Source organism: Ictidomys tridecemlineatus, chromosome 13 (assembly GCF_052094955.1).
Source record: "Ictidomys tridecemlineatus isolate mIctTri1 chromosome 13, mIctTri1.hap1, whole genome shotgun sequence".
Lineage (NCBI taxonomy): Eukaryota > Metazoa > Chordata > Mammalia > Rodentia > Sciuridae > Ictidomys > Ictidomys tridecemlineatus.
In genome coordinates, this window is record NC_135489.1 from 85,050,091 (window position 1) to 85,062,684 (window position 12,594).

General features: G+C 36.5%; 1 pseudogene; it reads right to left on the reverse strand.

Moving 5' to 3' along the window:
• Positions 1-4,915: 4,915 nt before the first annotated feature.
• Positions 4,916-5,855, reverse strand: LOC144369724 (phosphatidylinositol 4-kinase type 2-beta pseudogene; annotated as a pseudogene).
• Between the last annotated feature and the right edge of the window lie 6,739 nt (positions 5,856-12,594).

The window sequence follows — 12,594 nt, forward strand, 5'->3', positions numbered from 1 at the left end:
AAAGTATAGTAAAAACTTCATTATCCAATGCAGATGAATCCAAATCTTTAACTGTCTATGTTATTGTCCCAGAAGCATATTGACAGTGGTTACAGCTAAACAAGAAAACACAAGAAAGCACCACAAAAAGTTATCATCTCAGGATATTCGATATGCAACAAAACTAAACCACTCTCTTATGTATAGGGTTCAGAATAAATGTTCATTAAAATACCAATTACTCTTCTAAGTATTTACAATTATTATAATTAGCCAATATGGCCAAAGTTCTAAGTTAAGAATTTATGGAAGTTTAAATCAAGAATATTTAGAATTCTGGCTTTAGATAAAATAATCTAAATACCAAATGGGTGCTCTTTTAACCCACTGACTTTGTGAATGGATTTGAAACAATAGTATAAAGTAGAAGTCATGCAATGGAAATGAATAGATTTTACTAAATACAATGTTACATTTTTTTTTGCCTGGCAGAAGATATTAGGATGTTTGGATCATATTTCTCATTCCTGCTGAGTGATCATCTTAAATTATTATTTTTTCAAACAAATGGAAGGAATTCTTGAAAATAGTGAAGGACTAAATGGTATTGGTGCATCAGACAGAGTAGTTCATCTTTTCTCTTCACCACATGCTAATTGTGTCTTGATAGAATATCTTTGCCCAAAAATACCTTGAACACTTGTGTGAAATGTGTTGACTTTGGGTATTATTGTGGGAACAGAAAAAAATGTTTTTGTTTTTCTGAACTAAATACCACTTACAGGTGTAGGGCTACTAGACTTGAAAATAAAGCATAAAAATTTCAGTCACTTAATAGCCACTCAAAATAGGGAATAAACAGATTTTTTCCAATGTTCATTTTACTGGAATCTGAGGTAAAGTGGGTGAGATAATTTTTATACAAAGATAAAGCCATTCTAAACATTAGCCTTCTATCATTTTATGTGGAGAGACTAGAAAAATAATTTATTTTTAGACAGTTTTTTTCAAAGAGATTGCAGTTGTGCACCATAATGCAGCACATTTTGTTTTTCTCTTTTTTAACTTGCCAATTTGGGAAGTCATGAGATCCGTCTCAAGATGGTTTTGCCTGTAGAACCATGACTCTGTGTCTCTCACATAGCTAATGTGACCAGTGCAAGTGGTATAATTCTAAACTATTAGATTGATCTTGGTCAGAACCTCAACATACTGGACTAGAAGACTTTAGACTCCTAATGAGTTCACTTAAAAATAAGTATGAAATGATTGTATTCAGTGGTAAAATCAGACACATTTGATATAAATGATCTCACATTTTGCTGCTAAATTAAAATGGTCTTTTAAAGTTGCACACACAAAATAGTTAACTGTACATTATTACTTAGTCATCCCTTGTGCTGGAGAGAAGAGGCAGAATATCTAGGCTCCTATTTGCTGGACAAAATTATCAAGAAACTCTTCTATCTCACATTTTCTTTAATTGGTTGTACAGTCATGGAAAAATTCTGTCATCAAACTTTCCAATGCCCTGAGGGAGGCTTCTTCAGATGCCAGGTTGGTCAGGGAGGAGGCCACTCAAGTGAGTTGACTCTTAGGCTTCAGACCTGTCCCACTCACACAGTTAAGGTCATGGTCCCTACAAGCTCAGGAAGTCCCCCAGTCATGCAAGGACAACCCCTTCCCTGCATGTCTAGGCCTCTAATTCTTGTAATTTTTTCCTTTCTATTTCCAGTTCTGAAGCTTGAACCCAATGTCTACTACATGCGAGGCAAGGGCTCTACCACTGAAAAATCCTCCAAGCCCTATCTTTAATGATGACCCAAAAGAGCATCAGGTCAGCTCCTGCAATGTCCTTTGCCTTTCATTCTTATTTTCCTTCTGACAAGTTTCACTTCTTTTAGGCCTTGGCTATGGAAATCAGATTAGAAGTGGTTTATATAAATTGGAGAAATGGCCTATGCTGTAGTCAGCATGGATTGTCATATCGAGTACTACAGGCTGGGTGGCTTAAGCAACCAAATATTGATTTTTCTGTTTTGGATGTACAGCATGGTTGGGTTGTTGTGAGGGCTTTCTTCCTGGCTAACAGATAGCTACCTTCTAGTGTCCCTCTGTGACACAGAGAAAATAAGCTGTCTGCTGTTTCATAAGAACACTAATCCATTTGTGGGAGCCCCAATCATGACCTCCACCAAACCCGGTTACTTCCCAAAGGCCCCATATAAATATTGTATATCTTCATGTTAGCTATGCACATATTGATATTGCTGGTTCTTCTTAATAAATGTTGTCTCTTCATAACAAGAATAACAAGAACTCTTTGTTGAAAAGAAGAAAATGCAATGGTTAACAACACAGAAGCATAAAAAGTTACTTGTAAATTCTTTTTTTAGCCTCAAGACAATGAGTTTTATTACCTTTGGTCAACCAGGTTTGACAATATAAATATACTTATAGAAGAACACAGAACATTTAAATAAGAATTAAGTTCATGAAAGTTTACAAAACATAGCAAATATACCCTAATTTTTAATCTTATTTTAATATCTCAACTTTACTTTTGTACAATGGTCAGACATGTAAAAATATACTCACACTGTTTTAATATTTTTAAAAAATATTTATTTTTAAGTTGCAGGTGGACACAATATCTTTATTTATTTATTTTTGGTGTGTGTGTGTGTGTGGTTCTGAGGATCGAACCCAGGGCCTCACATGTGTTAGGTGAGCACTCTACTGCTGAGCCACAATATCAATCCACACTAATTTAAGATATAAAATGATAGTAACTTACTAAATTCTTCATTATAAAAACTAATATAGGAATCCTCAAAGTATTGAAAAAACACTTTATGAAAGTCAGACCCACATCACAACATCTTATATCCTTTCTTTTAGCTATATCTTTGAAAGGCACATTTTGATTACTAGTATTTACCTAAAGATAGTACTTTGATTTTTCATTTTCCAGTCATTTTTTCCATTTATCTCAAAAATGAGCAAATGGAAGGTTGTAGATGATAGGAAAACACAGGTTTCCAATTAGTTCCTTGAAGGAAGCAGTATGCTCATTCATTACACCCATGAACATCAAGAGAATGATTTGAGGAAGAGAAACTGCAGGTCTGTCCTACATCCTAGAATAACTACCTGGATATGCGTTTTACACAAAATTACTCATTTTTAAAAAAAATCGTGAAAGTAAACCTAAAACACCAAAAGACCTAGACTACCAATTGCCCAGTTTAGTCCAAGTATTAATTACAAGCTTTGAGATTGAAGAAGAAATTAAACTTTTCTCCTCTGAAATCACATCTTTATTTCAGGCTCATTTCAATTTAAAACACTTGGAGACTTAATAGTGTTACAAATTCCAAGAATATGAGACATACTGATGTCTAGACCTAGACTACCAATTGCTGAGTTTATTCCAAGTATTAATTGCAAGCTTTGAGATTGAAGAAGAAATTAAACTTCTCTCCTCTGGAATCACATCTTTATTTCAGGCTCATTTCAATTTAAAACACTTGGAGACTTAATAGTGTTACAAATTCCAAGAATATGAGACATACTGATATTCAAAATAAAATGTAAAAGCTTCAAAATCAAATATAAATGATTTGTGTTTCTCATGTTTCCCTCTAATTTGGGCTAATAACCTAAAACTGACTCTAATTATAAAAGCATTTTTAATTTCAAGCACCACTATTATTTTTAAGAACTTATAAGAACTCCAAAATGCGATCCAATATACACTCTAGGCTATGGTTTGCTTTTCAATGACTTTAATAATGAATTAGACCACTATTCTGAAGTACTGATTAATCACTTGATCCCATGTAAGAAACAAAAGGGAATTTTTAAAGTTATTATGAAATTTCAAAGTACTAGAAGTCTACCTTAAATTTATAGCATTCCCCTCAAGTCTCATTTGAGTATATCCATTTGTTTTTAGATGTCTTTCCTTACTAAAACAAAACAATTCATCAAAAATACTCTAAGGTGCCAGGCATGGGAGAACATGCCTGTAATCCCAGTGGCTGGGGAGGCTGAGGCAGAAAGATCACAAGTTCAAATCCAGCTGAGTAAGGCCATAAACAACTTAGCAAGCCTCTGCCTCAAAATAAAAAATAAAAAGGGTTGGGAATATGACTTAGTGATTAAGTGCCCCTGGGTTCAATTCCTGCCACACACACACACAAAAAAAAAATTCTAAGATACAAAACAAACAAACAAACAAAAATGGTCATCTGTCACTTCAACAAAATATTTAATTTTTAAGTCTCCCAAAATGACCACTTTAGCAGCACTTACTCGAGTTCTAAAATAGCAGCTTTTAAAATTAAGTCAGTGTTGATTTATTCTTATTTATTTTTCTACTGACTACTCTGTTAAACTTCACAAGAGTGATTTTAGATTTACCCAACCTCAAAGGCCTTTGTAACACAATGTAAGAAGAGTTAACAAGAACATTCTTCTCAGTGCTTAAAAATATAGAAAAAGTTATTATATTTAAAGTCAACAAATATCTTTTTTGCTACTTGGAATTATACAGTAATTTAGTCACTCTAGCTGTGAAAACCATGAATTTACCTTTTAAACTAACAAAAACACAAAATGCAAATTTTCTACAAAAATACAATGTAGAAGACATATCACTTCTTCCCTGCTATAGACATTTAATATTTGGACAAAAAATGTAAACTTTTGATTACATTCAAAATGTAATCTTTTTAAAGTAACTTAAATTATTTGAAGTTTTTACACCTGGAGTTCTGAATAGCAGATTACATTGCTGTAGTACTGTCCAAGGGTTGTTTCACCTGCTATCCCGAGGGGAAAAAAAAATGGCTTCTTGCAATGGAAGGTCTGGATAAAGGAGCTGCCCAACTGAGTAATCCAACCCTGACTTCCCCCTTTCCTGTGCTCCACATCACACAGGCATTTGTACTAGATGACCAATACTCTTCCTATTTCTCAATGTGGAGCAAGATTTAAGATCTGACCCCTCATTACAAACATCTGACTTTCAAAAGCTTTGTCAAAACTTGTGAGTCTTAAAAAGTTCATAAAGATCTTGCACAAGGTTCATGTCCTAAATACATGGCAGAACCAAGTTTTTGATTTCTTCAGAAAAGGAACTTTTGCTTGAGGAAGGATATGGATATGTTCTCCATTCAGGATGTTTAAAAGGAAATGCTAGACCCTTATCAACTGCAACTATTTTAATAAGTAATTCTTTATCATTGATCCAGTTTGAGTCCTCATGGCAGCTTTCCTTTTTACATTTCTCCTTTTCATAGCTGACTAATCAGTTAACATTCGCCTTGTTTATATTTCTGATGATGTAATCCAAAACATTTGTTTTCTAATATTCTCAGGAAAAGAATCACCTTCAAATTTCCTAAGCCAATATTCAGCCTCCTTGAAACCTTCAACGAATAACTGAAAGGAACCGATCTTAGGAGGGAATCCTATCTGATAAATCTTTCTACCCACTTTTGGCACTTTCTGTGAGGCATACTTTTTGCCTCTAGGTTTTGCACAGTCAATTGCACTGTATTAAATGCCTCACTCACAAGCCAAACCACATTTGTTTTGGGTACAATGTCCATATGACGCTTTTCATCCCAAGGTAGGTCAAGGGAGCCCTTGGTTAAGAAACAGGCAGCCTCTGCCAAAGCAGCAAGGGCAGCAGACCTTGTGGACATACTTGGTCCATTTTGGATTCAGTTGACCCTATGGTTCTTCTGATTTAGGTTTAAACACATCAATAATATTCCTCTTAAGATCCTTTACGAAGTAACTTCCAGTTGACCCTCAGAGATTCTTTCTGGAAAAACTTCCACTTTTATTGTTTGTTCTGCTCTCAATATAATAATACCAGCAAATTATGGATCATCTACAAATACATTCATCTCCAAAGTTTCACCCAGGCCCACAAGAGACCCGCGGGACCGGTCCTTGGGCAGAGCCGAAATTCCTAGTCACAGGCCCTGTGGAGGGCGGCTGCGCCCTTGTAGCCAGTCGCTTCCTGTAGCATCAGGGCGCCCCTATCCCCTGCCCCACCAGGACGCCTCTCCTTGGCTGGGCCCAGGAGATCCACCGCAGCCTCGATTCTAGCTCCTCCTTCTTCCTCTACGTTCGCGCCGCAGGCGGATCCACCGGCCAGGCTCACAGGGCTCCACCACGGACTCCGTCTCTGCCTTAGGTGTTGATACCTGATGAAGCAGCGGGTGCCCAGTCCAGTGATTCACGCGGAACTGGAGCGGCTACATCACACCTACGTCACCTCACTAGCCAAAGGGCCAGATCAGTGCCCGCCCCTCAGTTGCCCCGCCCCACGCAGTCAGCCAAACCCCAGTTCTTGGCTCCGCAGGGTGTCCACCTCGAGTTTGTGCAGAAAGATTGGGGCGGAGGGGCGGGCCTCTCCTAAAATTTTTTATAATACTTTTTTTCAACTAGTAGATTAAGCATGTATCTTTTTAAAAAAATTAAATAAAAATAAATGGAAGACCAGTTTAGAAAGAGGAATAGGTGGCGGGAGAAGGGGATGGAAAGAGAAAGTACTAGGGAATGACATGGAGTAAATTACATCTCATGCATGCATGACCCCGCTATTATGTATAATTATAATGTAAATAAAGCATTTTTTAAAAAAAATTTAGCAAAGCATTAATCAATGATTGAATTTGTTGCTCTGAATTGAAGTTTGTCCATTTTAGGAAAACTTACCTAAATGAGGAAGTACCTTTGAATTTGAACTCTGTATACTTATCTTATAAGTCAAGAGTAGAATTTGGCTTCTGTAAAATGTCATTTCAGACAACGCTAACTGGTAAGGTCACTCTAGATCTGTGCTACTCACTGACCTCCTGTGGCCGTTTAAATTTAAGTTTAACTTACTTAAAACTCAATACGATAAAAACAAACAAACAAAAACCAAAACTCGGTACTTTTTTTGAGTTTTGCCATCCACCATTCAAATTCTCAACAGCCACACAGGTAGCTAGAAGCCACCATATTGGGCAGCTCTGCCAAAGGAACATTTCATGATGGTAGAAGTGCACGTTGCCGTCATCACTGGAGATTACTTTCTAGATTTACTTAATGGTAACTCCACTCTATTTAGCCCAAAACCTAGTAAAGGAAATAGAGTATATAAAATCATAGACATTATTTTTACTAGTGAGTTAATAGATGGTAAAATTATACCATATACCACATTAAATGTAAAGAATATTTTCATGTATTTTATTCATATAAAATACACATATTGGTTGCTTATAAATTACATGATTGATGTTTACATATGAATTTATTTGTTTCACTTAAGTGTTACATAATATTTGTAAGGCAGGCATTGAGTAATGCTTTAAAATGTGACCCAAGAAACATAAAAAAGGGGAAACTCTGCCTCAAAATGAAGCTACCTCCTGATGGCCATCCAACAGACTGACTTTTTCCAGACATTTTCTTTCCAAAAATTTTCATTTGTGGTATCTTTGACACCTTCAGCAGAAAATAAGACTTCATTTCTTATATTTTGTTTAGTGACAGGTGAAATTGTTCATATTAATAAGAATCAATTAAAACTACCAATTGCCACATGGAAACCCTTCTGAATTCTAAAATCCTTCTGCAAACTTTCCTAAATTTTTGGAGTGTGTGTACTCAGTCAATATCAACCACTGACTTTCAACAGAAACTTAGAGTTCCCTGAGCACTCTGCCCTTGGGGGTTCACTATACTCCTTAATTTTTGTGCTATTCATGTTTCTTTGAAATTTATTCCACAATAATTTGGCTACCACATTCTATGTCTGATAGAAAGAGCCTACCTTCATGGATATGGAGCAAGTGAGGCAGTGTAGGGGGACATCTGCCTGGGAGGGAGGAGGTAAGAATGGTGGAATTGAAGGCCTTGAAACACACATCTAGCCATCTATGGGAAGGGAGGGGATTGTGGGATTTTGAGATTGTTGGCTGATTATATCAAGGGTAAATTAAAAAGAAAAAGTGGGTCTTCCATCATCATTCAGGGAGAACCTACAGATGGAACTGAACCCCAGGAGCAGAGGTGAACTAGAGAGAAGACCAAACCTCAGTAAAACCTGCTAAAACTGCAAACCAAACCTGACCAAATGCAATTTTTCTGGGAGTAACTGAATATCTATCTTAAAAAAATAATGTAAATTTAAATATGATGCTGGTGTCATAAGGGAGAGAGAACTCTGTGTTGCAGATTTCCTGTTAGTAAACTTCACCTTGTTATTGCTGTCTCTGTTGACAAGTATATAAATGATATTAAAAGTTAAGTGTGAATCTTGCCAGTCTTCTAAAATACAAAAATGTAAAGAGGAGAGACAACATAATTGATAAAGAAGATCCATGAGAAACAGAGTCCTGGAGTCGCTCAGCTATGGACTATGTAGACAAGAACTTTAACACAACTGATCAATATATTCAGGGAACAGAAAAAATAGAAGAATTTTTAAAGATAATGGGAATTAAAAAAATTAGTTATTTGTAACTAAAAAGTCTAATAATATCTGAAATTATAAGAATAGATGAATTTAAAGAAGATGTTATTAGATTATTGAAAAACATGGCAGATTAAAGGAAAATATCTAAAAGGAATCACAAAGACAAAATAAGCATAGAGGGGAGATCCAACATGGCGGCGGGCGTGGAGAGATAAAGTCTCTGACCTCTTAAGCTGCGCAGGCATAGGGAGTTGTAAACCGTCTAAATGCTGTTTGCTCAGGATCACTAGGCAATGCTGAGCTGACATGGATCTGGGGTGAACAGTCTGGGCCTCTCAGAACACACACCAAGCCCGGATTGGCTGAATTCAAGCTCCCTTTTGCCTGCTTCTTGCAGACAAACTGCTGTGACTCAGCACTAAAAGATCCCACTGAAACAACTGGTTGGCCCTTTTGATCCTACAGAGGTTAATGCCAACCGAGCCTTCATAGGCAGTGGCCACAGGATTGAAACGGGGCTTGGGAGAGACAGTCAGGACTCACCCATTGCATTGGTCACCTGGAAAAGGGAACGAACTGTAACCATTTGCATTGGATACCACTATGGCAGAGAACTGACGTCACCAGAATGCAGCGGAGGAGATAACTTCATTGAAACCAGCGGCGACAATTGTGTAATCCCCTAGCCTTCCCTCTCCTCACAATGGGGAAACCTTAGGCCCCTCCCAGCTCTCCTTTGAGCATGATAGCCAGACCAAGAGAATCGGGAGTGGTGCGGGACCTACGGCACGGAACTCCTGGCTACCGCTACCACCAGTGCTGACAACTGAGGTCTCTGGCACCAGCTACCGGGGGCATGGCTACCGGAGGGCAAGCAAAATTTGCTGAGGGTTCTCATCCTCAAGCTCTACAAACTTAGGGTCTGAGGGAATGGCAAACAGGGAGAGTGTGCCCAGTCGTTCATGAAAACAGGGCTCCCGGGAGCAGAAAACCTGGAGTGTAGCCAGTATTGTGGTGAGCATCACTGGAGAGTGGGACCTGGCTTGAGGAAAAGTGGGGAAGTGCCTAGACACAAGAGAAGGCCCTAGGCACAAAGGATTGGAGACCCGCCCAGTCTGGGAGGAGGAGCTACTGCATAGTGCTTGGTTCCCACGTATTGAGAGGAGAAGCTTGGCCCAGTGGGCACAGCTCCACCTACTGGAAGAGAAGTTAATCAAACTCTAAGACTGAATTTATTATTATTTTTTTAATTTTCATTTTTGTTGTTGTTTTTTAAATTTTTTTAAATTTAAATTTTTATTTTTTTATTTTTTTAAATGTTTTTCTTTTTTTCTTTTCAATTTTTTCTTTTGTCTTTTCATTTCTTTTCAATTTTGTTATTCCCCCTTCATTGAATTCTACCTGCTTACTCTCATTCTCTTTAGTGACTTCTTCCCTTCCCTTCTAATACCTTTCCTCCCAAGCATCAAATAAATTTATAGGAGTAAACAGTAACTCAGCAGTCAAACAGAACAAGAAGTAACATGAGCAGCTTCAAAAAGCAAGGAAGAAAAGGAGTACAAACAATGCAGGACAGCCTAAATATTCAGGAGGACCTAGAGGCATCAGAAAAATGGTCAAATAAAGAACTCAAGGAATACCTTAGACAGATGGTATGGAACCTTAAAGAGAATATGAGACAGCAAATTCAAACAGTGAAAGAACACATTGAAAATGAATTACATAAACAGAAAAAAGAAGAACTTAAACATCTTTATCAGGAGATAGAAATTATAAAAAAAACAATAATTCTAGAAATTAAGGAAGCTATAAACCAAATTAAAAACTCCAATGAGAGTATTACTAACAGAGTGGAACAAGTAGAAGCCAGAACGTCAGATAATGAAGACAGAATATATCATCTTGAAAAGAGTCTAGCCAACTCAGAAAGGCTGGTAAAAAATCACGAGAAAAACATCCAAGAGATATGGGATAACATAAAAAAAACAAACTTAACAGTCACCGGGAGAGGGATGGTATAGAGGTTCAAACCAAGGGAATGAGCATGTTGCTGAATGAAATAATTATAGAAAACTTTCCAGAAATAAAAAGGAAATGGATGTACAAGTTGTAGATGCATACAGGCCACTGAGCATACAAAATCACAGTAGTCCAATGCCAAGACACATTGTTATGAAGATATCCAATATTCACAACAAAGAGAAAATATTAAAAGCTACAAGAGAAAGGAGGCAGATTACATTCAGGGGTAAACCAATAAGGTTAACAACAGATTTTCCATCATAGACGCTGAAAGCGAGAAGATCCTGGAACAATGTATTTCAAACACAGAAAGACAATGGATGCCAACCAAGACTTTTGTATCCAGCAAAATTAAGCTTCAGGTATGACAACGAAACAAAAATATTTCATGATAAACAAAAGTTAAAAGAATTTGCAGCCAGAAAACCAGCATTGCAAAGCATCTTGAGCAAAACACAAGGAAAAAATAAAAAATAATAACCAAAACCATCAGTGGGAAGTGCCTCAGTAAAGACAGAGGGCAGGAGGAAAGCTAATCATGAAGAAACAAACTAAATTTTAAAAAAAAGATAAATAATCAAACATGGCTGGAAGTACAAACCATATATCAATAGTAATTCTAAACGTTAATGGCTTAAACTCTCCAATAAAGCAACATAGGGTGGTAACATGGATTAAAAAACAAATACAACAATATGCTGCCTCCAGGAGACACATCTGATTGGAAAAGACATACACAGGCTGAAGGTGAAAGGTTGGGAAAAAATATACCACGCACATAGTCCTCGTAAGCAAGCAGGGATGGCCATCATCATATCGAATAAAATCAACTTCAAGACTAAGTTAATCAGAAGGTATAAGGAAGGACATTATATACTGTTAAAAGGAACCATTCACCAACAAGACATAACAATTATCAATATTTATGCACCAAATAATGGTGCTGCGACGTTCATAAAAAAATTCTCTTCAAGTTCAAGAATCAAATAGACCACAACACAATAATTATGGGTGACTTCAACACACCTCTCTCACCATTGGAGAGATCCTCCAAACAAAAGTTGAATAAAAAAACTATAGAACTCATATCACAATCAATAACCTAGACTTAACTGACATATATAGAATAAATCAACCATCATCAAATGGATATACTTTTTTTCTCAGCAGCACATGGATCCTTCTCAAAAATAGACTATATATTATGCCATAGGGCAACCCTCAGTAAATATAAAGGGGTAGAGATAATACCATGCATTTTATCTGATCATAATGGAATGAAACTGGAAATCAATGATACAAGAAGGAAGGAAAAATCCTATATCACATGGAAAATGAGCAATATGTTACTGAATGATCAATGGGTTACAGAAGACATAAAGTAGGAAATAAAAAAATTCTTATAGACAAATGAAAATGCAGAATCTATGAGACACAATGAAAGCAGTTTTAAGAGGGAAATTCATCTCCTGGAGGTCATTCCTCAAAAATACAGAAAATCAACAAATAAATGAGCTCAAACTTCATCTCAAAGCCCTAGAAAAGGAAGAGCAAAACAACAGCAAATGTAGCAGAAGACAAGAAAAACTTAAAATCAACGAAATTGAAACAAAAGAAACTATTGAAAAAATTGACAAAACTAAAAGTTGGTTCTTCTAAAAAATAAATAAGATCAACAGACCCTTAACCATGCTAACGTAGAGAAGAAGAGAGAGACCTCAAATTACTAACATACGGGATGAAAAAGGCAAATCACAACAGACACTACAGAAATACAGAAGATAATTAGAAATTATTTTGAAAATCTATATTTCAATAAAATAGAAGATAGTGAAGACATTGATAAATTCCTTAAGTCATATGATTTGCCCAGACTGAGTCAGGAGGATACACACAATTTGAACAGACCAATATCAATGGATGAAATAGAAGAAACATTCAAAATACTACCAACCAAGAGAAACCAAGGACTGGATGGGTAAACAGCGGAGTTTTACAAAACCTTTAAAGAAGAATTAATACCAATACTTTTCAAGTTATTTCAGGAAATAGAAAAAATGGAGCTCTTCCAAATTCATTCTATGAGGCCAACATCACCCTGATTC